General features: G+C 36.3%; 1 long non-coding RNA gene across 2 annotated transcripts in view; it reads left to right on the top strand.

The window, feature by feature from the left end:
* Window positions 1-27,711, top strand: part of LOC131827024 (uncharacterized) — a 248,592-nt gene that overhangs the window by 27,595 nt on the left and 193,286 nt on the right. Inside the window, exons 2-3 of one of the 2 annotated variants that reach the window (XR_009351857.1) lie at window positions 18,093-18,223; window positions 19,855-20,002. This is a non-coding gene — a long non-coding RNA (uncharacterized LOC131827024). Of the gene's footprint in view, window positions 1-18,092; window positions 18,224-19,854; window positions 20,163-27,711 lie in introns of those variants that run through there. The other variant, XR_009351856.1, reaches the window with a different exon arrangement.

Raw genomic sequence — 27,711 nt, 5'->3', positions numbered from 1 at the left:
CCATGGTTTGGCACCCTTACTTTAATAGCTTACTTTTTCGGCAATACTCTCTCCTGTGTTTGGGTGTGTGAAACTTTGCCCTTGAAGGGTTAGGTTTCAGGATATACTCTGTAATTTTTGTCATTTTCCTCAGTGAAATCGGGGAAAGCAAGGTAACTGGTTCTTCCAGAAATTGATCAAAAAAGTAAAAGGAGGCATTCTGTTTTAAGAATGGGTCTTCCCAGTTTATGATGTTTGAATCTCTTGGGTGCCCACTGAACATCTTTCCTGTTTCCCAAGAAAATGGTAACGGATATGTTTGTATCTCCTCTAACTCATCACAATGTAGGTGTAATGATCTGACATTCAAAAAAAAAAAAAAAATCAGAAAGATCTAGTCAAATGTTCCTGTAAGATATATGTAAGTCAGGTCCTGGGCAAAATTTGATGTTCCCCATAGAGTTTGAATAACTAGGCATTGCCTGCCTTTCTCTGTTTTCTATAGGTATGAGATCTGTGAAGAGAAAGCATAAGGTTTTTCTGTCTTTCCTAATGTATCCAGCACATGAGCACATGTTTTCAGCAAAGCTTGGCATAACTTCCTTTCATAGAGGACAGAAAATGAAAGTTTAAACACAATTCATGAAATTCAGAATTGATAATCCTAACTAATATTAAAAGTATATTGTAATTAAGTTAATATTTTTACAATATTTAATCTGCTGGAAAAAAATCACATACTGGTAATGAATACTGTTTCAGATGGTTTTTTAGTTATGTAAATTATTTCTCTCCTGACTGTGTAATTACATGATGGACTGGTTTCTAGGGTATCATATACTTAATGTGAGTTTCTAAAAATGCTTTAATCATATAATTGCTAGTTTATCAAGTAGAAAATATAGGTCTGAGAACACTATCATTATGTCATTATTCTCCACAAAAAGACTGTGAAACATGCTGAAGAGGCCATTATGAGGCAAATAACAGTTTTCTGTGGTGTCTAAATTTGCAAGGATTAAAAAAAAAAAGAAGAAGAAGAAAAGGAATAGCAAAGAAAATGCCTCAAGGTAAAGAGTTTAAAACCTAACCAGGCAATTTATCTTGTGTCTCTATCTGAAAAATCAGTGCGGACAAAGGAAGTGAATAGGTAATACTTAGAACAGTGAAGCTAGTAGATTATCTCACTCCAGGAGGGACACTAATATTTAATAATTGATTCACTAAATTCCATGTAGATGTCTAAAGGAAATAAACCCAAGGCTTATTGTTTGCATTAGAATCTGGTTGTATGAATGCAATAGAAAATGATTTATATTCACTTGGTTTATACCCAGTAGGAACCCAGAAATGTAATCTGGAATGGCTAAGTGGTTAAATTCATATCTAATTGTATATAACTTGAAGATTAAAAAAAGAAAAATCTTTTTTTGACTCAATGGGTGTCATGGGCCAGAAAATCTATTTTCGGCAAAGACTAGTGAGGTCCAAGGTAAAACTGTTCCATTTGTGGGTTTGGTACAAGAAGACAAGGCCTGTAAAAAGTCCCTCTCTTTCTGTCAATGTGTATTTGTTAAACACACACCCACCCCTATACCTTTCCCTGCTCTCCCATTTAAAATGGTGACAGCTACAGCCCTGAGAGAGAAGAAAACCAAAGCCTGGATGTTAGCTCTATAGGTAGATGGGAAGGGATGAAGTGGCTCCTATGTTGTAACCTCAGAATCCGGTAATGATTCTGTTATTGTTGATTCTGCTATTGAATCTGGTTCATGATTAATATAGCCAGCTGATTTGTATTTTCATGCAATAAAATCAGTTTTTCTCCATAAAGGTCAGGGTTTCAAGGTTTGTTGAAGTACATACATTTTGCTGTTGAATCCTTTGCTTTCCCCTCACCTGTTAAAAAGCAACTAAAAGTTGCTTTTAAAAAACGTGATTTTTTTAAATAATAAGTTTTAAAAGATTGTAGTTTGATGAACTGATTGAAAATGGGTTAATTCCTAACCACTCAGGTGTCTCAAGGAAACCTGACACTTGATGAGTTCTGTTGGTGACTGGTGTGCTTATGCTGGCAACAGGCTAGAAAAGCACTTTAGTCAGAATCTGCCCACCCAGAATGTGTCAAAACGTGTGGGTTTGAATCCCGTCTCTGCCACTTGCCTCTCTGTGACTTTGACCCTCTTACTTGGCCTCTCTGTGCTTCAGTTTCCCCATTCGTAGAATGGAGATGGTAATATTAAGTATGTCATAGAAGATTAAAGGCCAGTCTCTCTCCGGCCCTTATAATACAGTGGGGCATGTAGTCCACACTCAGTCAGTGTTCTTGGTTTTTTCCCTGATAACTCCTCCTGTTATGACCTTCTTCGTAAGTCATCGCCCCTTTCAACAAAATAGTCAGTACTCAAAATACAACCAGAATTTGTTTAAAAAGTGTCCCTGCCATTCCGGGGTGCCTGGGTGGCTCAGTGACTTAAGGATCTGACTCTTGGTTTCAGCTCAGGTCATGACCTCAGGGTCATGAAGCCCTGTGTTGGGCTCTGCACTGAGCTGGGTGTGTAGCTTGCTTGGGATTCTCTCTCTCAAAAATAAATAAATAAAATTAAAATTGTCCCTGCCACTTAACATCTGGGCAATCTTAATATATTTCTCTTTATTTCTGAGGCTAACTTTTCTCATTTGTTGGATTCTCTTTACTTGAGAGGATCAAAAGACATATTAAATGAGAAAATGCTTTAAAAGCTACAAATCAGTAGAGCTTATAGTTAGATGTATGAACTACAGAAAGGTAAAAATATTATCCTTATTCATTTCTTTTTTTGAGCGGAAGTCATTTTTTCTATTTGAATAGAACTCTATTTTGGAAAACTGGAAAATCCAGAAAATCAGGAAGAAGAAAAAAAGCCTTTATTTCTTTTCTTTTCTTTTCTTTTTGAAAAAGCCCTTATTTCTTAAACTCAAAGAGACATTAACATCTTAGTGTAATGCATTTTATTATATTATTAAGTTATACCATAGAAATATGATTTGGTATTATCACATCTTACTTTGATTTTTGCATATTGCTAGTGTACCATTAAAATGTAATTGAGGCCCTATTTCTCTTAAGTCACTACTGTCAATTTCTTTTTATAACATATATATGTAGTGTGTATGTACAATGCAAGTTTTTTTCCTTTTTATATGCCTTGTAGAGTAATATATGTATGGCTTTTATATTGCACTTTGGGAGGTGAAGAATTTTAGATGCTAAAAACTTTCATAAGAAGCCATATTTGGTTTTAATTTAATCACCAGATCAAGTACCTTTCTGCTCCACTGCATTATAAACAATCCAAATGTTCTGCCCTTCGGTATATTTGTCTATACGCCTTAATTGCTGCAAAATTTGTTATGAAAATTTGAGGTCGAGGAAGGGAAGTTGATGCAATCCTGAGCTTTAAGAGTGCAGAAATTTGAAATCTCCACGGACTAACAACCTGAAACCAATAATCAATAAAACTGATTTGTAAACTGATGTCGATTTTAAATCTATAGGTGGTCAAAATGGGTGTGGATGCACATGCTTTGAAATTTTAAGTTGGTTAAATCACAGTTATCAAAACCGCATAGCATTTACAGCTATTTAAGGACAATTGTTAAAAAAACATATGTTGTATATTTTTTGCCAACCATTCTACTCTATTACCAACTAACTACATAATATCCTATGAGAACTTAGAGAAAAAAAAATGAGGGGGAAAAAAAAAAACCAACCCAAACAATGTTTGGTAAGGTACAAAAACAAAATACAGAAGGAAAAAAAAAACCAAAAACAAAAAACCCCACCCCCAAACCCTCAAAGAAGCAGAACAGTAGACAATTAAAAACAAAAACAAAAACAAACCACACAGCTTAAAAGAGATGCTCAGTAGAAAGGAAAGCTGTAAAACCAGATTTGAGGCGGCAGCATCCACAGACATGCATATTAGCGGAGTTGAGTTAAATCTGTATGGTTCAGATGAGCTTACTCTGAATACATTTACTTTTTTTCATTGGCAAAATATCAGTTGCTCTGTGCCAGAACATCTAAGACTCCAGGCCAATAGAACCTTCCTGTACAATGGATGTCGGCTTTCAGTTTGGGAGTCAGAATGAATTGTATTTGAGCAAGTTACTCAAACTAAATTAGAATCTTCTTTTTCTTAAAGTGAAAATAATGAATAGTGCCTACACAATAGGGTGAAGATTTAATAATATATGTAAAGCTGAGGTTAATGGCTTGTATTTACCACTTAAATATAAACTTAGCACAGAACAAGTACTTTATAGAATGGTAGCTGCTGTAATTATTACTACATCATCCTTATGTAACAGCCCCCTGTGCAAAAGTGAGACAGGTACCTGAACTAAATGGGCCACTGATTTGGTTTAATAAACCATTTCTTAGGTATACTCTTGTATGAGTCTGCTCAGACTAATTGCGCTAATAAATGACTACCCAGATCTGAGTGGCTTCACACAGCAAAAGTTTATTGCTCAAGTTCCAGCGCAGTGTGGATGGCATGGTCTGAGTAGAGCAGAAGATAATTCATGTGGCTATTTAAGGACATAATTCTTTTTGTCTAGTTCTGCGCCCCACCCCACCCTGCCCCCCTCAAGGGCTTTGGAATCCTTTCCTGGATCTCTGGCATTGGAACAGCTGCTAAGGGAAAAAAGAAAAATGGAAGGTGTTGTGGGCCAGCCCTGAAGGCTCTGTGCATTAGTTCTGCCCACAGTTCATCATCTGGAACTTTAAATACATTGCCCACTATAACTGATCTGGATGCTGGGAAACATAGTCTGACTGTTGGCCCAAAAGGGAAGGAAATAACTGTCACAGATTTCTTCCTGAGCTTTCCTTTACATGTCAACCAGGATAGAAAGTGGAAAGAAAAAATGGCTACTGTGCATTACCACATCATGCTTTCAATATGAAGGAAAGGGTTCTTTGATTATATTTGGTGATAATTCTAATCACTAACCCTTGTATTCAATTATAACATTTAATAAAGTTCTTTAATTTACAAAATGCTGCCATATCCTTTAGGTAAGGTGGCATAGTGAAAAGAGCATAGTCTTTGAAATAAAATAGGTTTGGGTTTAATTTGTGGCTCCCACACCCACCACATGTGTGAGCTGTGGCTGATTAGTTGTCTCTTTATGCCTTCATTTCTCATCAGAAAAGTGAAATCTGAAGAACCCTTACCCTGGGAATTTTGAGGTTTAAAAGAATTACAAGAGTAAAACACCAAGTCTAGTGCCATTCTTTTCTTTCTTTTTTTTTTTTTTCTTTTTCTTTAGTAGTAATTATTGGAGCACCTGGGTGGCTCAGTGGGTAAGCGGCTGACTCTTGATTTTGGTTAGGGTCATGATCTAGGGTCCTGGGATCTAGCCCCTCTGTGCTTATAGGGAAATCTGCTTCAGGATTTTCTTTCTCCCTCTGCTTGCATGTGTACTCTCTTTCTCTCTCTCTCTCAAATAAAAAAAATCTTTTAGAAAATATGTTAAGAAAATTTTTTTAATTAAATTGTGATTATCATCTGTCTGACTTATTCAACAATTTTGAGAAATTTTATTAGCTCCAAGAAACTTAGATTCACATAAAATAAATGATTTGTTAGAGTTTGGCCAGAACTAAACCCACTTTTCCTGATTTCAAATCCCATGATCTTTATTTTACCAAGAACATATATCAGAAATGTTTCAATTAACATGGTAGAAAAGAACCTCAAAAGCAAGCACCTAAAATCTTTATGGAAATTTATTTAACTGTAGCTTTAAAAATTAAAGCAAATCTAAAGAAAAGAACTAAAAATTTCAAATATTTACCCATCATTTAAAATTCTGTGTTCCACACTCCTTCCAGATTATAAATTAAGTTGTGTCTTCCCACTTAGACATACTTTCTGTCTCTTGGGAATGAAATGCATAGTGTGATTCTTTGTGGTTCAACTGTAAGTCAAACACAGCAGAGTTCTGGGATATCAAAATGGCCCAGCTGGAAGGTCCAGGCAGCTCTTAGTCAGTAACCCAATGTGGATGTGTATAGTCTTTCAAAGACTACTATTACTGGTATCACTATGGAAATTACATTATTTCTGAGTAGGCAGTATTTTTAAGGCCCAATGATTCTTAGTGTGGTTGGCAAGAGTTTTTGTTGTTGTTGTTGTTTTAGGAATCGCAGCTGTAAACATGCCTTTAATTTATTTTACACCCTGTTTTACACTTTTTTCTGCAAGCATTTTAAGTTATATTCACACCTATTAGTAAACTAATGCCTGCAAATCTTCTCATGCTTGTCCTTGTATTTATTTTGTATACATTTTTCTCATCCACTTCTAACTTAGCTTCACACTTTTTTTTTTTTTTTAAATACTAGAGCTTATTAGTTTTACTTCCTTTATACTCTGCCTGGATCACTTCTTTCATGTCTAGTGAAATAGCCTGCTCTACAAAAAAGCCAAGTGAAAAACAACATTTCCATTTGAAATCATTGCTATATATTCTATACTATTAAGAAATGGTAAAGATAAGAAAAAAGAGCCCATTTCTGGCAAATTAAGATCTCAGCTTAAAAAATTCAAAACCATCTTGTCAGGAGGGAGACAAACCATAAAAGACTCTTAATCTCAAAAAACAAACTGAGGGTTGGTGGGGGAAGAGGGGTTGGGAGAGGGTGATTGGGTTATGGACATTGGGGAGGGTATGTGCTATGGTGAGTGCTGTGAAGTTTGTAAGCCTGATGCTTCACAGACCTGTACCCCTGGGGCTAATAATACATTATATCTTAATAAAAATAAATAAATAAATAATACAAAAACAAAAAACAAGCATCAGCTTATCCAATAAAAGATTCAAATTGTCAAATTTACATTTTAAGTCTTCTTTGCTGTCAGAGAAAATGGAAACCTATTTGTCAAAACAGGTATTTGGATATCCAAGCTGGTGCATGCCTCTTAAAAATCAAAGGATCTTTTAAAAGCTGATCTCAGTCCTTTGAAATAAAAAGTTCTTGAATAAAAATAGCCTTCAAAAAAAAAAAATAGCCTTCAGTCTCCCTTATTTAAATATACTATGTTCCATTAGACTGTGTACTTTTATCTGGGCAGAAACAAGTTTATCCAGCCCAAATATTAAATTAACCTGATGTAGATTAAAAATGAATTAAAGGTGCCACAAAGAGAAAATATGCTATTATTTCTAAACCAAATGTTTAAAATAAGTGTGTTAGGGCCATTTATAAAACTTTATCTCTACCACACAAGCACAGGAAATTCGAGCTGTATATATTATGCAAAAGGGTTACTAGTAAAAATACTTACCAACCAGTATAGCACAGGAAACAACTAATCATAGCGGATACATATTATTTGCTGTATACTCTTCTGGGTGATACTGTTAGATCTCCATCAACATAAAAAAAATTAGCAATACATATGCCAGCAAGTTATCATATTTCTGTGTTACCAAACCATAACTTAACATTGTTTTCAGTAAAATGACTAGTCTTATAAGTAAAATTTTAATCTATTTTTTCATTGTAATTAATACATTTTTCTTTAACAAAAACTATTGCCACATCTACTATTGGCGGATATAGTCGTAGTTCTTCTAGGGTGGCATAATTAACTGGACCATTATTAGTCAGACAGACTTGGGGGAGAAGCAATCATAATGTGAGGTGCTGGTTTAAGGATGTTTTCAAAGTATGAGATAGGACTAAAATGTACTGACTCCCATTCAGTTATATCTACAGAACACCTTGATTCTCAAGACTTCACACTTTCAGATTTATAAATTTCTTAGACATCAGATGCTGTAATTACATAAGCATTGCATATATAATGTATGTATTGGATTAAATTTATGTAATTTCTAATGTTAAATATCTTTTATATAATTTCTAATTTAATCTTATATAATTTCTAACATTTATCTAATGTGATTCACAGTATAACATACATATTATATATGTTATAGGAGTATATTATACACACAATTATATGCTTCTAATGTATGATTATAATGTATATTATAATTGCGTAAACATACATAGTTTACACAGACATATATACATAGGATTTGAATATTCTATATTACCTCTTTCTATTAAAGGAGAGACAATAGGGGAACAGTGTAGTGTAAGTAATGGAATGTTTCAGATCTTAGGTTTACTCTTACTAGCTATGCAACCTAAGAGCTTTATTTCTCTAAGTCTTTGTTTTTTAAACTTTAAATGGGGAACAATAGGGGAACAGTGTAGTATAAGTAATGAAATGTTTCAGATCTTAGGTTTACTCTTACTAGCTATGCAACCTTAGAGCTTTATTTCTCTAAGTCTTCATTTTTTAAACTTTAAATGGGAAAAATCATACCATGTTAGAATTGTGAGTCTGAGGTATATGGAAGACTTACTGGGGTAGCTGCTATTGGATAAGCATAAAACACATTGTCTGGTGAAGCAGAAGAGGAGGGAGGCTATAGATGAGAGCAGCAAGAAGCAGCTTTTTTTTTTTTTTAAGATTTTATTTATTTATTTGACAGAGAGAAATCACAAGTAGATGGAGAGGCAGGCAGAGAGAGAGAGAGGGAAGCAGGCTCCCTGCTGAGCAGAGAGCCCGATGCGGGACTCGATCCCAGGACCCTGAGATCATGACCTGAGCCGAAGGCAGCGGCTTAACTCACTGAGCCACCCAGGCGCCCAAGAAGCAGCTTTTAAGTGCTACTGTGTTTACTTACATTGTTTCAATTCCAGCGATCACACTGAACCATTTTATAATATATAACTGGAGTTTCAAAAACAGAGCTGGATTTAAAAATTTTAAAATAAGAAAAAATAATTTGATGATCTCAAACGAGTAGTGAGGGGCTGTTTCTTGAATCACTCAGGGCAGTGAGACTTAAGAGGATGAAAATGACCAACGTGAGAGAAGCTTTGCAAACACATCAATTGTAGTGTGTGTATCGCTTCTCAGCCTTTTGGCTAAGATCAAGTGCAATTGTAGTGTGTGGGTTGTGATTACAGAATTCTTACATGGTGGGAAAATGCTGATTTCAAATGACTCTTCAATTTTACAGAGTTCACGACAGGGTTAAGACTAATAAACGTAACATGAGAAGGTTGATGTAGAAAGCCAAGCCACAAAGTCGAAGCTCCCCAAACATTATTTGGCTGAGCCCTTTGCAGTTAACAGAATTCTCCACAGGGCCTTCTCAGTCCCGCAGTCAGAACTCCCACCAGAAATGCTAGTGGAGATTCCCGGAAACAGAAACAAGCATCATTATGAAAAGATTTCTGCTAACTTTGCTTCTCAAACTTGGAAGTGGGTTAGCATTTCTGGTTTGACCACCAGATGTTTAAGAAAGGAAAATAGTCTTCAAGAGTCTTAGCAAATATTCCAAGCATAAGCGACACTTAGTATTTTTGTTTCATAAAGGATTAATATTTGTGCCAAGAGAAAACAAAAATATCTCTGTATCAGATTTCTCAAAAAAAAATGTTAATTTGGTAGACTTGGGAAAGGGAAAGAAAAAATGGATATAGCAATGTTTATATTGATTTTTATCATCATATTGAACGTGTCTAGAACATGTGGATTATTTAGGGTATCACTTTATCTAAATATGCTATATTTGCATGATTATTTTGTCAAAGAAATTCAGAACACTTGATATAAATTTAAAGCTCTATGTTTATATCAGAGTGCCAAACAGTTTAATTTTTTTAACATTGCTGTAAACAACATTCTGATGTCATTCTGCATAAGGTTCTCAAGATATTGAAGAAATCCCAAGCCCTTTCTTTTCTTGCCTTACTCTTTAAGAGAAAGTATCGTCTACTTTCTTGCTGGTGGGATATTAGAACACTGCTGAGGGCGGTGACGTGTGTCACGTTCATAAAGGCAATGGCATAATCATGGCAAGTATTTAAAAGATATAAAAGGTGGATCCCCAATCCCATAAGGTCTATAAACATGTTGACATAATGGATAAACCAGCAGGTAAACCTTATGATACTGAGTGGAGGATGGAGAATGCTTTATATAAACAGTTATAAATCGACAGTTTTTGAGGCAAGTTCAGAAACAGATTTTCTGTGGGAATCAAGCTGAGGTAAAGTAGCAAGTAATTTTGTACTTACATGGCATTCATTGGCATGCACCCCCCTGTATATATCTTGCCTTCATTCTTTTTTTTTTCCTTGAGATTTTATTTATTTATTTATTTGACAGAAAAAACGAGAGAGCACAAGCAGGGCAAAAAGAGCAGAGGGAGAGAGAGAGGGAGAATCAGGCTCCCCACTGAGCGGGGAGCCCTACACATGGGGCTTGATCCCAGGACCCTGGGATCATGACCCGAGCCGAAGGCAGAGGCCCTAACCCACCGAGCCACCCAGGCGCCCCATCTTTGTCTTCATTCTTTAAAGATATTTTCACTAGATTTAGAATTCCAGTGTCACCAATTATTTTCCCTTCAACTCATGAAGGAGGAAGGATGTCAGTATTCCTAGCCCTAGTGTCTCTGCTAAGATGTAGGCTGTCATTTGAATTGCAGGTTCCCCCACATGAAGTGAGGGCTTTCTCTCTTAATCCATCCCCACTTTCCAGCAGTTGTAGTTGTCCTAAAGTTTGTCCAGTGGTCTGTCCTAAAGTTTGTCCAGTGGTCTAAGTCTTCAGACCATGCCTTTCTATCTAAGTTCTAGACGCCTATCTAAGTTCTAGACGTCCCATATATTATGCCCCTCATAGCAGCAGCCTGCATTTGGGTTAAAAACAAACAAGCAAACAAAACAAAACCAAAAAACCTGTTTAAAAAAATAGGAAACATATCATGACATTTCCTTCATCTAAGTATCGAATTCTCTTCACTAACCATCTTATTTTTGTTCACTCTCCAGAGCCTTCAAGTAGTTTTATTTTTTATTTTTTTGTTTTATGCAGATTTTTGTAGTTTTATCTATGGAAGGGTTTACCTGAGAGGAGCTTATTTAGTCATGACAGGAAATAGAATGTACACAGTTATGTGCATGCTGTATTTCTCAGACTAGACTAGATAAATGATTAAAATACAGTCATGGCAATACTTTTAAAGTAATTTCTAGCCACACCATTACCTACTCAGGGGGAATTTTAGCCCTCAATTTTCTCCCAAATAATTTGGAAATCCTCAGTAGATGTTTCATTTACTCTCAGTAAATGGTATTTCATTTGCTTTTCTCTTTCTCTGGTTTGCTTAACTCTTATCCTTTGTGAGAATTTTGGTCCAATGTAAGTTAGAGGAAACAGTTCCCACATGATGCTACCCTCACTTCCAGCACAAACTATAAACTTAAACTTAGGGGTTTCCTCCAGGTTTGATAACTTACCAAGAACTTACTGAAAACCATTATGGTTATATCTTATGTAAGAGAGGGAAAAGATACAGTTAAAATCAGCCAAATGAAGAAGCCCACAGGACAGAATCTAGAAGAAGCACCAAACACAGAGCTCCCCAGTGTTGGGGAGATGCTGCTCCTAGTGTTCGCACAGAACATGTGGCTTGCTTCTAACCCCCACAAAAAGTATGATGATATGACATATTGTAACCTTCCCAATATTCTGGACTGTGAACTTCTTAGGGCAGAAATGGCTCCTATTTACCTTTGCATGTCTGGCATCTTTCATAACATCTGATACAAAATAAGGGATCAGTAAATGATTGTTGAATGAATGCTATACTTTGAAACTTTGCTCCTCTAGAACTGACATACTGTTCTTAAAACATAGCTGTGCTGTCTTTTCTCTTTGTTTACTGAGAAGATTCTTAGTCCCTTGGCTAGGAGGGAGGGTTCCTACAAATCCCTAATATGCCCACTCAAGCTTGAATCCTGGACTGATCAGAGTTAATATCAGTCTGGGACATGTTAATTGACCAGAATTTATGCCACCACTGTACATTAAAAGATAAGGAAAAAAAAAAAAAGAAAGAAAACTGAAGCTGGACCTTCACAGAGAAACTTCATTTTCCTCTCAGAAGTAACAGGGCCACTCTAGTTCAAACATTGCAGAAGAGGTTCTCAGAATATAGTGCTTTACATCTCATGATGATATTATGTTCAAAATTACCGTGACATGAACATCCCTGTGTAAATCATATTTATTTTTGGCAAGTAAAGAAATATAAAATAATCCCAATATTCATTGGAATTCTTTATTTTTTCAAGTTCTTTGCCCATTTTTAATTTTTAAAAGCTTTTATTTTTTTATTTTTTAAAGATTTTATTTATTTATTTGATAGAAAGAGATACAGTGAGAGAGGGAACACAAACAGGGGGAGTGGGAAAGGGAGAAGCAAGCTTCCTGCTGAGCAGGGAGCCGGATGCAGGACTCTATCCCAGAACCCTGGGATCATGACCTGAGCCAAAGGCAGACGCTTAACGACTGAGCCATTAAAAGTTTTTATTTAAATTCCAGTTAGCTAACAGTGTAATATGAGTTTCAAGGTTACAATGTAGTGATTCAGTACTTCCGTACATCACCCTGTGCTCATCACTGGTACATTCCTTTTCTCTATCACCTATTTAACCCATCCCCCCATCCACCTCCCTTCTGGTAACCACCAGTTTGTTCTCTATAATTAAGAGTCTGTTTCTTGGTCTGCCTCTCTCTCTTTTCTCCCTTTGCTTATTTGGTTTGTTACTTAAATTCAACATATGAGTGAAATCTATGGTATTTGTCTTTCCGTGAATGACTTATTTCCTTTAGCACTATACCCTTTAGCTCCATCCATGTAATTGCAAATAGCATGATTTCATTCTTTTTTTTATGGCTGAATAATATTCGTGTGTGTGTGTGTGTGTGTGTGTGTGTACCACATCTTCTTTATCTATTCATTAATTGATGGACTTAATGGGCTGTTTCTATAATTTAGCTATTGTAGATAATGCTATGATAAACATTAGGGTGCATGTATCCATTTTGAATTAGTGTATTACTAATACCTAATAGTGCGATTGCTGGATCATAGGCTAGTTCTATTTTTAACTTTTCAGGGAAACACCATACTATTTTTCAGAGTGGCTGTACCAGTTTGCATTCCCAGCAGTAGTGCAAGAAGGTTTCTCTTTTTCCACATACTCACTGACTGACACCTATTTCTTCTTGTGTTGTTGATTTTCACACACAGACAGGTGTGAGGTGATATCTCATTTTGATTTACATTTTTCTGATGGTAAGTGATGTTGAACATCTTTTCATGTGTCTCTTGACCATATGTAAGTATTCATTGTAAAAATATCTATTCATATCTTCTGCTTATTTTTTTTAAAGATTTTATTTATTTATTTAACAGACATAGATCACAAGTAGACAGAGAGGCAGGCGGGGGTGGGGGCGGGGAAGCAGGCTCCCTGCTGAGCAGAGAGCCTGATGTGGGGCTTGATCTCAGAACCCTGGGATCATGACCAGAGCCAAAGGCAGAGGCTTTAAACTGCTGAGCCACCCAGGTGCCCCTCTTCTGCATATTTTTTAATTGGATTATTTGTTTTGGGGGATGTTATTTTAGAAATTCCTTATGTTTGAATACTAACCCTTTATCATAGGTTGTCTTTAGTTTTGTTGATTGTTTTCCCTTCGCTTGCAAAAGCTTTTTATTTTGATATAGTCCCAACAGTTTATTTTTTCATTTTGTTTCTCTTGCCTTAGGAGATGTATCTAGAACGTAGTTGCTATAGCTGATGTCAAAGAAGTCACTGCCTATATTCTCTTCCAGAATTATTATTGTTTCAAGTCTCATATTTAAGTCTTTAATCTATTTTGAATTCATTTTTGTGTATCGTGGTCCATTTCATTCTTTTGTATGTTGCTCCCCAGTTTTCCCAACACCATTTGTTGAGGAGACTTTTTCCCATTGGATATTCTTTCCTGCTTTGTCGAAGATTAATTGACCATGTAATTGGGGGTTCATTTCTGGGTTTTCAATTCTGTTCTGTTGTTCTATGTATCTATTTTTGTGCCAGTACTGTACTGTTTTGGTGATTACAGCTTTGTAAAATAACTTGAAGTCTGGAATCATGATGTCTCCAGCTTTGTCTTTCTCTTTTCAAGATTGCTTTGGCTCTTCAGGGTCTTTTGTGATTCTATACAAATTTTAGAATGGTTTGTTCTAGATCTGTGAAAAATGCTATTGGTATTTTGAGAGACAAAATTTAGTTTCTTTGGGTGTAGGTTCTTTGGGTGGTATAGATATTTTAAAAATATTTATTCTTCCAATCCATGAGCATGGAAGGTCTTTCCATTTCTTAGTGTTGTCTTTAATCTCTTTCCCCGGTATTTTATAGTTTTCAGAGTATAGGTATTTCACCTCTTTGGTTAGATTTATTGTATCTTATTTGTTTTGGTGCAATTGTAAGTGGGACTGATTCCTTAATTTTCCTTTCTGCTGCTTCATTGTTGGTGTATAGAAATGCAACAGATTTCTGCATGTTGATTTTGTATCCTGCGACTTTACTGAATTTGCTTGTGAGTTCTAGTGGTTTTCTGGTGGAGTTTTTTTTGGATTTCTATGTAGAGTGTCATGTCATTTGTGAATAGTGAAAATTTGACTTCTTCCTTTCCAAATAGGATGCCTTTTATTTCCTTTTGTTGTCTGATTGCTGCGGCTGGGACTTCCAGTACTGTGTGGAATAAAAATAGAGTGGACATCTGTCTTATTCCTGACTTCAGGGGAAAAGCTCTCAGTTTCTCCTGACTGAGGATGATAGTAACTGTGGGTTTTTTGTATGTGACTTTTTTTTTTTTTTTAAGATTTTATTTATTCATTTGACAGACAGAGATTACAAGCAGGCAGAGAGGCAGGCAGAGAGAGTAAGGGAAGCAGGCTCCCTGCTGAGCAGATAGCCCAAGGCGGGGCGGGATCCCAGGACCCTGGGATCATGACCTGAGCCGAAGGCAGGGGCCTTAACTCACTGAGCCACCCAGGCGCCCCTTGTATATGACCTTTATTACATTGAGGTATCTTCCCTCTAAACCTATTTTGTTGAGAATTTTTATCATTGAATGGATGTTGTATTTTGTTCAGTGTTTTTTCTGCATCTATTGAAATGATCATATGGTTATCCTTTCTTTCATTAATGTAATGTATCTTGTTGATTGATTTGTGAATATTGAAACAACCTTGCAACCCAGGAATAAATCCCATTTGATTATGGCGAATGATATTTTTAATGTATTGTTGGATGTGGTTTACTATTTTGTTGGGAATTTTTGATATCTGTTTTCATCAGGGATATTGGGTCTTTCTGTTTTCTAGTTGTCTTTATCTGGTTTTGGTATTAGGGTAATGCTGGCCTCATAGAATTACTTTGGAAAATTTCCTTTCTTTTTTATTTTTTGGAAAAGTTTGAGGAGAATAGATATCAGTTCTTCTTTAAATGTTCTGTAGAATTTGCCTGTGGAGCCTTCTGATCCTGGAGTTTTGTTTGTTAGGAGATTTTTGATTACTGATTCAATTCCTTTGCTGGTTATCGGTCTGTTCAAGTTTTGTATTTCTTCCTGTTTCAGTTTTGGTAACTTATACATTTCTTCTAGGTTGTCCAATTTGTTGACATACAGTTTTTCATATGATTCTTGCAATTAATTGCTTATATTTCTGTGATGTTGGTTGGGTTATTATTCTCTTATTTGTGACTATTTGGATCATTTCTCCTTTCTTTTTGGTATGTCTGGCTAGAGGTTAACCAACTTTACTAATTTTTTCAAAGAATCAGCTCCTGGTTTCATTGATCTGTTCTATTGTTTTTGTTTTGTTTTGTTTTGTTAGTTTCTGTATCATTTATTTCTGCTCTAATCTTTATTATTTCCTTCCTTCTGCTGACTGTAGGCTTTACTTACTATTCTTTTTCCAGCTCCTTAAGTATAAGGTTAGGTTGTATATTTGAGATTTTTCTTGTTTCTTGAGTTAGGCCTGTATTGCTATATCCTTCCCTCTTAGGATGGCTTTTGCTACATCCTAAAGGTTTTGGACTGTTGTGTTTCATTTTCATTCATTTCCATGCTTTTTTAAAAAAATTTCTTCTGTGATTTCCCAGTTGACTCATTCATTGTTTAGTAGCATATTGTTTAGCCCCCATGTACTTGTGGGTTTTCCAGGTTTTTTCTTGTGGTTAACTTTGAATTTCTTAGCATTGTGGTCAGAAAAGGTGCATGGTATGACTTTAGTCCTTTTTTACTTGCTGAGGCCTGTTTTGTGTCCTAATATGTGATTTATTCTGGAGAATGTTCAATGTGAAAAGAATGTGTATTCTAGTGTATTAGGATGAAATGTTCTGAATATATCTGTTAAATCCATCTGGTCCAGTGTGTCACTCAAGACCACTGTTACCTCATATATATTCTCTTTAGGTGATTTGTCCATTGATGTTAATGTCATCTATGATTATCATGTTAGTATCAGATAGTTCTTTTATGTTTGTTAGTAATTGTTTTATGTATTTGGGTACTCCTCTATTGCATGTTTGGGTACATAATAATAGAGCTGTTCTTTTTTTGTAGCATTAATTAGTTCATATTCTTGTTCTATAATTGCTGCCCATTTCACAGAGAAATGTTGGATCAAACTCTTGATGAGAAGTTATGTACATTTTGTCACATCCATGCTTTTAGTAGTGTTTTGGAAAGGAAATTTATTATTTATTCATTTATCATGCATTTTTAGCTAGATTCTAGAGTATAAATGAGGGGCAATGAGAAATGAAGACAAAGTGATAAGAGTAAATTATGATGGACCCTTCAGTGACATGCTAATGAAAGTAGATTTTATTTGTAAGACATGGGGAATAATTGAAGGATTAAAAGAAACATTGAGAGCAAAGATGAAACAGTAGAGGTCTGTTAGCTTTATATATAGCCTTCATGTTATGCCTGGATAGTGTTTTAAAACATAATGTCCAGCAAGAGTGATGCTGGGTTGAATACAAGGTAGTTTTGCTTTGTTTTTTTAAGATTTTATTTATTTATTTGATATATATAGAGAGATGACAGGTAGGCAAAGAGGCAGGCAGAGAGAGAGAGCAGGGGAAGCAGGCTCCCCTCTGAGCAGAGAGCCCAATGTGGGGCTTCATCCCAGGACCCTGAGATCATGAGCTGAGCCGAAGGCAGAGACTCAACCCACTGAGCCCCCCAGGCACCCCACAAGGTGTTTTGTACCTATTGTGTCATACCTGGTACACTACCCACATTTATGTTTATTGCACAGCTCCTGTAGATGTTAGTGTTTGCAATTCTTGATCTAGAAGTATGACCTCAAACACTGTATAGAAACACTGTATTTTTACCTTATAGAAATATTACCTGGTCTGACCAACCTGTAAGTTCATATAAAGTCTCATTAACATTAAGGCTAAATAATTATGGTTCTTCCAAATGAAGGGCTGATGGAGGGAGGCAAGTGGGGTCTGGCCTACATGGGTGATGGGTATTAAGAAGGGCACTTGTTATGATGAACACTGGGTGTTTTATGTAAGTGATGAATCACTGATTTCTACTCCTGAAACCGGTGTTGTACTGTATGTTAACTAACTAGAATTTAAATAAAAATTTGACAAGAAAAAAATATTTAAGGCTCTTCTCTATGCATGACTCTCCATCATCAGCACCACTTATTTCTGAAAAAAATCTCCACGTTGTCTCTTATGTCCAAGAAGGAAAAAAAAAAGAAAGCCCACTCATTTCTTTAACCATCCTGTCAGCAAATCACTTGAGGTAGGGATTGCCTTGTAACCTCTGCAGTTGAAGCCTTTCTGGGAAAGCAGCTTTTGGGCTCTCTACTGGCCTCAAGGGTGTCTACCACTGCTTGGCCAGTGCTCTGCAGGCTTCACCAGATGTGGCCACTCTCATTTAGACCAGTGATGGAGTGGCTTCTTTTTTCATATTAATTTCAAATTTTTATTTAGATGCCAGAGCCTATAATCTCAGAGTTTTACTGGAAAATACCAGCGTTATCTCTGAATGTAATTTTTCATCCATATGCGTTTCAAGACCTATCCTTAAGACTGTCTAGCAGCATGACACCAAGGCACTATATTATTTATCATTTTTTTCTCTGATTTTCCCTAGGTTCTTACAATCCCCAGCTCCCACATACTTCATATTTCCTGCTTCTGGTGAAAAAATACAAAAGCTCTAATGCATTTCAACTTGTCCAAATGGGCCCTCAGTGTGGAAGATGACTTTAGTTTCTCAAACAGGTAAGGGAAATCACTTTTGAAGTAGCAAGACACAGTACTAGATTAATATGACTTAGGGTAAGTAACAAACTGCATTTATTTTCATGTTTTTATAGTTTGAACATGTACCCATAATCACATCAATATAAATATATCCATAAGCACAATCTTTGTTGAACCTCTGTTTTAGAGATTCTACTATTCCTGACCTCCTCTAGTAAGTTCTACCTAAACACTCCTTTCTTGCTAGCTTTGGTTTACTGATACCACAATGGTCAAGCTAACCTCTATTCCACTCTTTGTACCTCTACTGTGTGAGAGTTAAAGAACCCATGACAGTCTTGCCTTCCATCTTCTCCAAACATGTCGAAACTCAATTCAGTACTTCTGTATGTGAATCTTTTCTTGCTTAATTATGTTTTGTTTTAATCACTGCCATTATATTGGTTCATCACTTTCTGAAAGGTTTTTTTTTTTTTTTTTTTTTTTTTTTATGGAGAACTGTTTTCTTGAAAGATTTTTAAAAAGTATTCCTTTGGAGGAATAGGGAAAGAAATTTGTGGTCAACTAAATTTGGGTAGTTCTGCTCATTCTGTCCACATTTTTCAGTGCATTTGAGTGTATTAAATGTTCTAAGACATTTTCCAGTAAAGAAACTAATTTTGTATCCGGTGTTATTCATAAATGCTCCAATACTCATGTTACATTTGTTACATATTGCAGCTTTGTTAAAGTGCAAATTTCTTAATAAATAAATATCCTTAATTTCTGTCATAACTCTCCTTAGTACCTGATTCAATACTGTGTATAATTTAGTTAAACTCACATATTATAAACTAGACACCATGTTAGGTCCTAAAGTTCAAAGATGGATAATTTTTGTAAAGATTTATGGAATAACAAGTAGCTTTCAATGAATAGTATTTTGCTGATATTTAGCATTTATTTTATTATGGTAGACTTGGAGTTTGATTTTCAGTTCTAACTGCAACAGTTTACACTTTATTTCTCTGTCCCCATTTAAGGATCTGTTAATCTTTTTCTCCCATTGTTATGTATGAAAAGACTTTTAAAGATTTGAAAACCAAGGTGCAGTTATCAAATGTTACACAGGGATTTATAATTTTGAATAAGTAAAGTAAGTTTACTTATTCTTTGGAATCTAATATTAAGTTAGAAATAGAAAATTTCTAACAAGAGGAATTAAGGGATGGTGAAATAGTCAAACAAAGATTAAAATAACATTCCTGGAGGCGTCTGGGTGGCTCAGTGGGTTAGGCCGCTGCCTTCGGCTCAGGTCATGATCTCAGGGTCCCGGGATTGAGTCCCGCATCTGGCTCTCTGCTCAGCAGGGAGCCTGCTTCCTCCTCTCTCTCTCTGCCTCTCTGCCTACTTGTGATCTCTGTCTGTCAAATAAATAAATAAAATCTTTAAAAAAAAAAAAATAACATTCCTGAAACTCTGACTTCCTCAAAGCAGGAAGCAATAAGAGCTATAGGTAATGTCAGGAAGAGGTGAATGAAATATTTTGTTTCATTACTGGTAAGCATGTCAGGGTGCTGTTGTGGTTATTGAAGGAGTTTGGGCTCAGTGGATGGTGCACATCAGTGCTAATTTCTTTCTTTGTTTCTTTTCTTTTCTTTTTTTTCTAGAGAGAAAGGATGGGGCAGTGGGAGAGAATCTTCCAGACAGACTCCCGGCTGAGTGAAGAGCCCAGTTGCTGGGCTCAGTCCCACAACCCATGATATCATGACCTGAGCCAAACCAAGAGTGGGACGCTCAACCGACTGAGCCACCCAGGTGCTAATTTTTAACAACTTCTGGACTCAGGAGGTAGACAGTTAGATTTCAAAAGGAGCCCTTATTACCTAGGAATTTGCAGTAGTGTTTGGAGTGTTTAACCTCTTTGGAGCTAAAAGAATTATGGCCACAAAATAAATAGTTCTTGGTTGTTTTCTAATTCAGTGAACACCTGTTGGCTCTCAATTTGATGTCACCAATGTGTTAGGCTCCGTAGAGGTGTTGGTTGTATTCTCTGAAGAGAATATAATCTTTTGGGAGAGGTGGGAAGCTTTATGATATATGGAAAGCTTAAAATATATGATATGATAAAGTATATAAAAATGTTAGCATTATGTGATTGAGGAAAACACAACAAAATGTTCAAAAACATCTTGAGGAGTGAATTGGGTTTGCTCTAATTCATTTAAGGGGATGATGAGCTCCTAGATAAAATGCTAAGACACCAAAAAACCCAAAAACAAAATAAGTAATAGTTTGAGGAGGTGAAGGAAAACAAATATTAAGGTTAAAATCTTGGCAAGTGAATGCACATGTTATGTCAAAGAGAAAAAGTTGAAGTAGAAACCACTTCTGGAGTCAGCTGAGGGTCTTGTCATAAAATATGAACTCTGACATTTTCATGAAGCAGAACCTTCCCACATTCTACAAAATGACAGCAGTCTTTGACATTACTTTAGGGAAAAAAATTGTTGTCTCCATGGCAAATCACAAGATATGTTAAGATTCTTACAACTCACCAACTTCTACATGCTTCTGCTAATACACCAAGAAGAAAATGATACTACTGAGAAAAATATGTAGAATGTATTTTTTGTAAATTTTAGTTTAAACAGAAACGGAACAGTTTGGGTTTACAGACAGAATTGAAAAAAAAAAAAATGTCTTCCTGCTTTTGAAAGTCAGGAGTTTGGAGTAAAAAGATGAATAAGGGAAGTGAAACACTGACTTCACAGATAATGTTGAAGAACATAAACTTTTTGATACCATTCTTTGTGATGAAAAACACGTGGTTCCGTCAAGAGGAGGAAACATCTCATTGCAGCATGCGGGGCTGTCAAGATGATCTCGGATTGGAGAAGAGAATTTAAACTAAAATTTGAGAGCATTTTGGCATAAGAAGAGCAAAAGGAGGAAAGGTGCCAAATGCTTCTTGGGAGAAACTATTATCAGAGGGTCATATATCTATGCTCCAATTCCCAAAATAGAATCACTTACCAAAATAAGAAAAATATTTTAGAAGAATGCTACCACCTGGCTGTCCTCAAGGACTGGCCTGCTTGCAACTCTTGCTTGCTTTCTACTATGGTTTTAGTCCCACTGCTTATGGATGCTAACATGGGCCTCTCGTGCCCTTCTTGGAGTCTCACTTAGACTTCTGCCCTTGTTCTCTGGAACCATGATGAAATTAGTTTCATTTCTTTGTCCTAGATCTGCCTTGTTCCAGCATCTTCCTTTCTCAAACAGTTTAAGTTTAGGCAGGTCCATGCCAGATTGTTCTTATACTTCTTAACCAAACATATTACATAGATTTGTATTCTAATATCAGAGAGGTTCTTAACTACAAAGACCATATTTGTGATTTTGTGTTCTTGGTAGAGAACGTGGGTATGATTAATTTAAAACGGAGACCACTGGATATTTCTGTCTTTAAGGATAGTCCCTAATAATCTGCCAGTAGCTCATTACTGGGAACAGTGTAAAGAAGGTGTTTTCTGGCCTTTCCTAGGCAGTAAGGGGAGTCCTTTGATCTGTGAAGGAAAGAGTATGGGAGATAGTAGAGGAGGAATAGGGGAGGAGAGAAGGAAAAGGAGGGATGGTTGTCTCCCTTTATTTTCCCCACTTTCCCTCATAAAGTTGACCACATGCCCAATATTTAGATCTGCCCTTTGTCCACTACTACCCATCCAGGCTTTCCTCTGGTCTGCTACTTAATCTCATTTCCACTCCAAATTGAAGTTTTCAAAAGGAACTATTAGTTTGCTGAGATCAGGTGTGTGTGTGTGTGTGTGTGTGTGTGTGTTTTAATAAAAGTGGCAAATTGGGAAAGATTTGTAAAATATTCTGTGTATTCATAAAGATATTTGTGGCACTGTATTTTAACCTAAATATAAGAACAAAGCTAAATTGTGTATTTGTATTAAAATTGTTTCTTAAAACAAAAGATATGTAGGAATATTGAAGTAAAATAATATTTCATTAATATTTTCAATAATTTTAAAAGCCAGAGTTTACCAAAAGGCCCAGTATAATAAAATGGGAAGTACTTTTGCCTTCTCATATTTCTCCAGTTAAAAGTAATTTGCAGATACTGAGAAAACAAAAGCTTTTAAAGATTAAATTCATGTCGTATCTATAAGAATGGGTATGAAAGATGCCGTAAGGGCGCCTGGGTGGCACAGTTGGTTGAGCAAATGCCTTCGACTCAGGTCATGATTCTGGACTTCCAGGATCGAGTCCCACATCAGGCTCCCAGCTCCTTGGGGAGTTTGCTTCTTCCTCTGACCTTCTCCTCTCTCCTGCTCCCTCTCACTCATTCTCTCTCAAATAAATAAATAAAAATCTTTAAAAAAAAAAAAAAAGAAAGATGCCATGAAATTATGTGTGTGTATGTTTTTATAATGTCTTGGTTTAGATTATGCTCAGGGCAATATTTCTGTTTATTCAATCTAACATTTGGTTTTGATATTTACTCTTCACTTCCTGAGACAGAGCAGTGTGGATGAATCTGTTGATTGTTACATGTGAAATAATTTTCTTTTGGAACTGAGAGTTGTGATTTCTAGAAATCAAAGGTCTTAACACTATGTATTAACTTCAAAAGGGCACAGGAAAAGGGCTAGTCTTTAATCCCAAGATTTATGTACAAAATATTACTAAATCAAATGTATCCATGAGCTTATAGATCATTCAAAAAAGGTAAGTGAAACCTGATTGTCCAATCAAGCAAGACCATGTTATCAGATATATGGCAAAATAACACATTTGTTAATTGTGTTGTGATGTCATAATCACAGCCTAGAGATAAAAGAAAGTTTAAGACATTGCTTCTCAAACTTTAAGGGCATATCAATCAGCTGGGGATCTTACTGAAATGCAAATTCTGCTTTAGCAGAATTCAGTGGGCCTTCTTCAATTCTGCATTTCTAAAGGCTTTCAGGAAATGCCTGTGCTCTTGGTCTTCGGGTCACACCTCATAATGTGGATGAGAAGTCGGGATAAGTTTCATGATTCCACTTCTTTTTTCTATTCCTCCCTTTTCTCCAACAGTGGGCCAACCTGCTCATGTGCACAAGTCAGAGTGAATTATGGTACTAAAGGATAACGTGAGGCAGTTTCTGTAACACTTCACTGTAGATAAGTCAACTAGAAAGGAGTTATGTGTTCTTTCACATATTAGCTTACTAAGATCACTCCTGGGCCATAACAGAAATGGTGGGATTATTGGTAACATATGTACTCCATGAGATTTTCTTTAGCTTTATGTGGTTTTGTTGATAGTTAAAGGTAGGAAAGTTGGGATTTTCTATTGAACTCTGTATTTAGCACTAATATGTCACTTAATAATTTGAAAAGAAAGAAAAGTATTACCTGGATTGAAAAAAATAGAACGCATAGGTTATACATAAATGATTCGACAGCATTGTAATTAAATGAATGCTTCCATTTCTTTTGGTAATTGGATAGTTTATCATTTCTTACAAATCAATGTGTGACTTCCTCAATGGCAAAGACTGAACCTTGTAAGCTGTGTGTTCTGGAGGGTGCGGGGCAGTTCTGGGTGCCCCTGAGCCTTCATCACATGCAGCTTTTTCTGCTCCTCACTCTGTATTCTCATGTTTTGTTTTGCAAACAAGATGCCTGAGTAGAAAGACTGTCATGCCCTGAAAGCTATAGTTCAGGGTGCACATGTGGTTCCAGTTTTCACTTCCTGAGGATCATTTGTTTTGAGGTGACTCTCATTCTGTTTACTTTTGTAGAGAGCCTTGTCTAGCATTTGAAAAGAATTTTGACTAGAGCTGTTGTGTGATCCTCTGGGAACAAATTACGTCACTTTTCAGATTGTCAACATCTGCCAAATTATTGTTAAAATTTGGGGATGAGTTGATTATACTCTTCTGTCTTGTGTATGTTTGAAAATCTGCATAAGCAAAATCTGAAAGAAATAGGAATGCAGACAAGGGAAAATAATCTTTTCAAGGTCAAAGTTGTGTAAGAATAGAGAACCTAAAATGAACACAAAGACATGCATATATGTATGTCTTTAGAATTGTAAAATTCAAAGTTTTACCAAAAAATTTGGTAGAACTGTAAATTCAAAATTTTACCGGGGCACCTGGGTGGCTTAGTGGGTTAAAGCCTCTGCCTTCAGCTCAGGTCATGATCCCAGGACCCTGTGATTGAGCCCTGCATCAGGCTCTTTGCTCAGAGGGGAGCCTGCTTCCTCCTCTTTCTGCCTGCCTCTCTGCCTACTTGTGATCTCTGGCTGTCAAATAAATAAATAAATAAATCTTTAAAAATTTTCTTTTTACCAAAAGATTTGTTAGTTTCCTAGAGACTAAAAAGGGTCAAGTTTTTAGAAGCTTATTACTATCTTGATCTACTCAACGAGGTTACAAAAGATCCAAGGTAAGAGGATATTTTAAAATACTATAGTTGGGGGATGTGTAGGTGGCGCAGTAGGTTGAGCCTCGGACTCTTGGTTTTTGGCTTAGGTCCTGATCTCAGGCTTGTAAGATCGAACCCTGCATGGGTCTCTACACTGAATGGGGGAGTCTGCTAAAGTTTCTCTCTCCTCGCCTTCTGCCCTTACCATTACCACCTCCAACCCTTGCCCCAGTCTCTTCCATTCTCTCTCTGAAATAAATAAATAAATAAATCTTTAAAAAAAAAAAAAAAAAAAGGCTACAGTGCCTAATGAAAGTTCCCTGCTGATGATTAGGATAGAGAATAAGGCTTCAAGTTTGGTGGTTACATGGGTCTGTACTGTACATCAGTGCTCATGTACTGAACTTGATTTGTCATGTCAAATATTAGTTACTGAGAAAGACTACGTGAGAGCCTAGACTGATCCGTATAAAACCAATACTACAGTTAGTGAAACAACTTGAAGGAAATCAGATCGGGCATTCATGCATTTGTTTGAGTAACAAACATTAACTGCAGGCATATTTTGTATAAGACATTATTCTAATAACTACAGGAAAAACAATTCATACTAGTTTTTCTTTTCCTGCAGTACCTTGCACTTTAGTTGAGAAGATTTGATTTATGTATTTGACTGTAACACAGAGAGTCTGTAGTAAGTTCTACTGGAAACACAAGTGAAGGTCTAATCAAGTTAGCAGGTAGGCAAGTTACTTTTGCCTAGGAAGGAATCCCTGTAGTTGATGAGTTAATAAAAGTCTTCATGTTAAAAAAAACTCTGGATAGGTCAGTGTGAAAATGTTATTTTCTGACTTGAAACTATCTTAGCCCTTTAGGCTTTACTTATTTAGATAGACATTAATAAGCATAAGGTCAAAACTGTGATTTAACATTTTAGTACCAGGTTATTTTTTTTTAAAGATTTTATTTATTTATTTGACAGAGATCACAAGTAGGCAGAGAGACAGGCAGAGAGCAAGAGACAGGGAAGCAGGGCTCTCCGCTGAACAAAGAGCCAGATGCAGGGCTTGATCCCAGGACCCTGGGATCATAATCTGAGCTGAAGACAAAGGCTTTAACCCACTGAGCCACCTAGGTTCCCCGTTACCAGGTTAGGTTATAACCTGTTGAATATACAAATATATATATTTGAATATACAAATATATATAAAGTTATGACCAGATTGTAGTATGATACAGATTTTGTAACCATTTAGGTGTATATTCATGTACATCTATATACGTGTATCCAAATTTGGAAAATTTGGGGCAAGATGTACACCAAACTTTAAGAGTCATTAATTCTAGGGGATAGAGCTGGATGGGTAGAATAGGGAGAAAATTTTACTACATAGGTGAACTTTGGGAGATTTTTACTTTTTTTCCCTCTTTGGTATTTTTCAAATTAAGAAGTTATAATTTCAGTTCTAATATAGAATCTTTAAAAAGGATCGAGTCCATGTCTCTGTCTTTAGGTAAAATAATAAAATCATGTGTTGTTCATACCACAGGAGAGGAGAGCTGGGCCTTTTTTTATTTTTGGTTTTAGATTTTCCTTTTATGTAAACAAAGCCACTGTGGTATGATTGCGTATTGTGGCTTATATCACAATATTAGGAGGAAAATATACCACAATTGAAACTGTGGTTGTGTGAGAGACTAGAAAGGTTATGGGTGATCTGTTATGGACAACCTGTTTTCTTTTCCTTATATTCCAAATTTTCTATAATACTTCTTGATGTTTTGATTGATATTAATTAGTTCAAAGAATAAAAAGTTATCTAAAATGCATTAGCTTATATAATGACATGTATGTGCATTTTAATACCATTAAAGGATTAAATTTCAATGCATTTTGAAACTGTCACAAGAATAAGATTAGAATTAGATATGTCTTCTTTCTAAAGTATAAATCAGTGAGATAATATCACTTATAAATTATACCATATGTGAGTCATTAACAAATTAACGATGGCCAGCTTCAAGGATGCTCTTGCTTTTGTAATACATGTTGCATTCATATTAAAACCATAACACACAAAGGAGGATATTTCACAAACATCTGCTCAAAGTGTCAGGATGTTTGGTTATTTTTTTCCCTAAAAGTCAATAGTCTAAGTAGGGTTGTAACATTTCAGATATCAAGATGTTTACAGGGAAATGTTCATCATGCATTTCCCCTCTTAGCTACATGGCAGCACCACATAGTGAAAAGGCCCCGGATGCTGGTTTTAGACCCCGGTCCACCACATGCAGACCATGGGGAGTGTCGTTGTTGGGTGTCACTTAAGCTCTCTCTCTATTAGTCTATTTGTTTGTTTAAAAAAAAAAAAAAAGGAAGGAAGGAAGGAATAAAAAGGAAAGAAGAGATAAAAAATGATTCCTTTCTTCCCCTGATAGGTAGATATCTGCTATATTTTGTCTAAGAAACCCCATGCCTTCAATCAGGTGGGTGGGGTTCTTAGAGTGAGGAGATGGCTGGTGGTCAGCAGGGCTGGTTTCATGGGCACGTGACCAGTGAAGTCGTACAGAGCTCCACGTTCAGCAGGGTCTCCCACTTGATTTCAGGTTCTATTGTCACCATTCTAAAATTCTTAGTTATTTTTTCTTGATTTTGTGATTTATAAGTGAAGTTGGCTATGATAATGGAGAAGGACTGGGGTCTCCCAGCTGACTCCCTGCCACCCCAAGGTGGATCTTAGCTGCTAGTTCCTTTCCCCCCTGGACTCTGACTGGCCTCCCAGGTCCTCTTCCTTCTGCAGGGTTCTAGGGACAGGTGAGGAGAGGCTCTTGACCATTCCATTGGTGAGAAGAGCTGGGCTTAGTGCATTGCATACAGGGGGGTGAGCCTATTATCCACTCCCTATCCAAGTAGCTAGTACAACCCATCTCTTTTGGGCTGGGGTGCTGAGCTTGTAAGAGTGAACGTCCCAGGTTCAGTACTCCTGTCTGCAACCGAGGCACCATGTCTGTGTTGGGTAGCTGGTAGAAGGTATACCTGGCAGCTGATGAGCTGTCCACATGTAGGTGTGTGCATGCTCCCTGTGGTGGGTGAGGCCCTG

The sequence above is a fragment of the Mustela lutreola genome, chromosome 3 (assembly GCF_030435805.1).
Source record: "Mustela lutreola isolate mMusLut2 chromosome 3, mMusLut2.pri, whole genome shotgun sequence".
Taxonomy (NCBI): domain Eukaryota; kingdom Metazoa; phylum Chordata; class Mammalia; order Carnivora; family Mustelidae; genus Mustela; species Mustela lutreola.
This window is presented reverse-complemented; position numbering and strand designations above follow the sequence as displayed.